The sequence below is a fragment of the Corylus avellana genome, chromosome 2, assembly GCF_965113065.1.
Source record: "Corylus avellana chromosome 2, dhCorAvel1.hap1.2, whole genome shotgun sequence".
NCBI lineage: Eukaryota > Viridiplantae > Streptophyta > Magnoliopsida > Fagales > Betulaceae > Corylus > Corylus avellana.
In genome coordinates, this window is record NC_142491.1 from 23,446,128 (window position 1) to 23,450,752 (window position 4,625).

Below are 4,625 nucleotides of genomic sequence, written 5' to 3' on the forward strand. Positions count from 1 at the left end.
CACCCTGGTGTACGGACTAAAGCTCACCATGTGTCACTAAAGAGTCCCAGCGATCCATGGACTCATTAAATCAAGTGTCTTGGAAAGGACGATGACAGAAAAGATGTACCGTCGTCTCACGATTGTCGAGATATGGGCAAACCTTGGGTTAACATGCGTCAACCACAAGTGATGGATAGCATGCGCCGCATTCAGTCATTATGGCTCCCGTCATGTCCCTCAAAAGTCTTAACGTGCCTTAAAGACGCGGCAGTTGTGGGCACCAGGAAAGAGCACCAGAAGGAAATTAAAAAAAGAGGATGGGTGAAAAAAGGGAACCCACTCACAGGCCCAAAAAGCCATCACGGGCCCAAAATTTTGTTTATTCCCATTAGGCCACCATAGTGACCTAAGGCAATGGTGGGGTATTGTTCATACGAAATATATTCCCAAGGTCCAAACTGAAAGGCCCACTTTAAGTAAGAAGCCTATGGCTCGCCAGAATGTCAATTCCCCTAAGCACAACGCTTAGGGCATCTAAACACGATCATACGATCGTGTTAGATACAAGACTAAGCATGTTGTTATGCACCACATCTCAACAGAGTGCATGTATGATCACGTACCCCCCTCAATCAAGGGAGCATGATCATCCTTCCAACAACCTAATCGGGGAGTTATCTCCCAAATCAGAGAGCAGTCAACTAAATATCTCCCAAAAGGAGTCTAAATACATAATATCCTATCTACTTAAACCTCCCATATTATCTCAAAGGATAATATTAGTTTCATCCACTCCCACGAATCAAGTGAGAGTCCCACTATAGTTTATTCACTCACAACCTCTATAAACGGAAAAATCATCCCATAATACAGATACGCACTCATTCTCTTACTCTTCTTATTCTCAGTTATTATTATTCACTATTTCCTTATTTTATTACTCTTGTCATAATCAAACTCTCACTCAAGCATCAGAGGTGGCATGACCGCCACACCTCCCTCTTCGCGGTCTGTCACTACTGATCATTTTTCGTTCTTAGCAGGCTTTGAATCAAGTTACTATCAGGGTTGATAACTGTCTCAACATATGTATTATGTTGGGATATGCATGGTATATGGACGAGAATGGTGGGTATTTATATAGAGGTGATAGCGTCATGTAAATGTTGCATGGGTTTCGATCCTTCACTATTCTATTCAAAATGTGTTGGCTACCATATCCCAAATCTGGTCTATTTTGCATGTGGAAAATATTGTCCGTGAGGCTTGAGATGAGCTGGCTGTCTTGCCTTTTGTCTTTTCTTTAATATTTTTTTTTTACTGTGTCGAATTTAACTTTACTTATCATCCCTTTTAACTTTAAACTGTGTCGAATTTGACTTTACATATCATTCCTTTTAGTGACAGATAAAATTAGCTTTGGCTGATTGTGATGGTTGTTAGGTTGTAATTTTGAACTTTTAGAAGTATGCTTCCTAGTCATTGAGTTTTGAAGTAAAAGTACCCAATAAAATTGAGTTGATTGCATTTTCAAATCAAAAGCAGAAATGAGTTGGAATTTTATCATGTACGTGCACAAACGTGCATTTCCCTTAAGAACCTGTTTGGGATTGCGTTTGAAAAATAAAGCTTTTAATTCAAAAGACGCTTATTGGGAAAAAGCTTAATTTTTAAGCTTTTGCTAAAAGTGCATTTTAGCAATTTTTAGGTTTTTTGAGCCCTTAAAAGTGCTTTTAATTTTTTTACCTAACGACTATTTTTTTCTTCAAACAGACTTTTTGAATGTTAAAATCGCTTTTAATCACATCAAAAGCAATCTCAAACAAGCCTAAGTTGTGGAACAAAAATCAACAAAAACAGATTCCAAAGCAAAAACTTTGGGATGCCAAACAAGTTTTCAAATAAAAGGTGTGACTATATTAAAGTACTAAAAATTTGTTTACATTTATCAATTGAGACCTTGATTAGAGAGTACTTATTAAATTTTTACTATATTAGAGTCTTAATTGTTTTAAAAAAATAAAATTTTATAATATAATTAATAATTAATGGCCTTCAGGAGCAGCCCATGTGCATACATCGTTGTTTCATGAGTTATACGTATAAGTTAGCTGAGTCAAGCAGAACTGAAAAGGGACACTTTTTATCTAGCCAACGAGCGGGTGGGGGACACTTCTTTCTTCCTACACTTCTAAATTTTAGCTTTTTAGTCCAAAATTTCGGAATAAATCTTTCAATTAAATGAACATAATGTTTTTAGGTTAAAAAATATATATTTCATAATTATCTAAACTACCAAAAATAATTATTTTATTTATTTATATTAAATAAATCTAACAAGCCTTACCAGCCTCTGTAACGCCTGCAAATCTGGAAATAACCAATTTGGTAGGGTTACTGGCAATTAACTCAATTCAACTAACTGATAGCTAACTCGGGAATCGCACCTCTTAGCATAATCAAAATAAATGCAAAGAAAGGTGAAATAAATCTAAGGAATCTAAAAACATAGAGAAAGCATACATAATCAAAGTTTGAGGACTGAGAGCACTGAAAACCAGTGCCGATTGATTTAACTTTACTCTCTATTTTTGCTTTTTGGATTTACAAATCCTAATAGGAAAGAGAAAACAAATCCTAAGAGGAAAGAAAAAAATGCAATCCTTATTATATATATATAATCCTAATGGAAAAGGGAAAACCTAGTCCTTATTAAAACGGAAAATTAAAACACAAATGCATAATTAAAATAACAGTTTTGTCAATTTTTTCCTGCATCAGTCTCCCCAGGTTGGACGAAAATTCAAGTCATCTTTGCTCGGTTGGAGATAATCCGTCCTTGCATTATAATGGTTCTTGCCTCGATCCTTTGGATAATTAATCAATCACTTCCATCAATTTCTCTTCAAAGGTAAACTAATGCAACTTCCTGTTATAAATAGCACTCCCTTAATTACCACAAGAATGCGAGTATCATCTATAAAATTCTTTACAACAAGTTGAGATAATGCAATCTTCACATGCACTCCACTTATTTTCTCCCTTTCACGTGCCATGAAGATCTTCCAAAAGGGATCAAAGATCGCTTCAGTTTTGAACATAATATTCTCATCTACCATATAAAACTGATCAAAACCACCATCATCAAGAGAATTTGATAAAATATTGTCTACCCCAAGAAAATCTTCTAAACTGATTTCTTCAACCTCCAAATTAAACCCTTCAAATTTAGGGCTTTCATCAAACACGTAATAGTTATTATTTTTCCTCTATTTAAACCCACCCCCTACGCCTTTAAACCTTTATTTTAGCCTCTGAAGCCTTAGAGAAACCATTTTGGTTTGGTTTTTCAATGTGTATGTGAAGTTGTAAGTGTTTTTGTCGAAGAAGGGAATGTTCCTAGAGAGCTTGCTTTGTTGAGGTAACCACTGCACTCCCTCTTTATATATTTTTAGGCTGTTTTGCTAGCTTCTTGATTTATGGAAACTTAATTATTAATATCTAGGAGTTTTTAAGCTTTAGTCTCGTTTTAAATTTCCTTTCCGTTTAGGCTTAATCTTGTTATTTGTATAAGTTGTTTTGGTTGAGAGGTGTTAGAAACCCTTTTTGTAGCCTTAGGACTAGTCGAGGTAGGCTCAAGAAACATTTGGACCAAATGAAGTTCTACCTGAACTTCACTAGCTGAACGCTTACCCCAAGAGACGAGCGCTCGACTAGAGACATTAAGGGAAAGGCCTTTTTGGCCAAGCACCCTACAACCCCTGTTTCTAAGTCTTAGTTTCGTTTTAGTTGGACTTAGGACTAATAGAAGGTTTTCCACAAATTTGAAAAGTCCTGATCATTTAGAGGAATACTCGGAGAACTTGTTCGACTCAAGTGAGTTTTGACTCACATAATGTTCTCCATTTATTTTTCCGCATTGCACGACTATTTTGTGTACCAAAACATGTATATTTATAACTCTCCTGATATACACTTTGCTGCACCATGAACTCTATCATTGTCCCCAAGAGGTAGCTCAATCGGCTGAAACTACGCTTAATGAAGCGGAGGTCACTAGTTCGAATTCCCCTCCCCCTTCTTGTGTGGACATGTCAAAAAAAAAAAAAAAAACTCTATCATTTATGAAAATGTACTACCTAACAAATTAATAACATTGAGATTTGTAAAAGCATGCATGTAAAATACAGACAAGACTAATTGCATCGTATAACATGGTACACCGATACATGCAGGATAATGGCCATAGGCTTACTATACATGTTAACTTTATGGTCAAATATGTGTTGTTTTATGAGCCTTAAATCCAATGGTTGTTTCATGACCCAGGCAGCCTTAACGGGCGGTCACTAGAGGACGTATGTCAAAAGCTAGAACGACTACTCCTTTCAAGCTAGAAGTCCAATACACCATAAAGACTACTCCTTTCAAGCCAAAGCAACCCAAAGTGCTAGGTCATGGGGCACTTGACCAATGACCATTGTTGCGTTATTTAGCCAGAAACCAACTCAACATTATCTCTTTAGACAAACTAAAGAACAGGGAACAAGAGCATATTCTGAAACAAGTCACACATTAAGAGACATTACTGCACCTTATTCAAAGCAGATGAAATCAAAAATACCAACCAGCAATGAAATCAA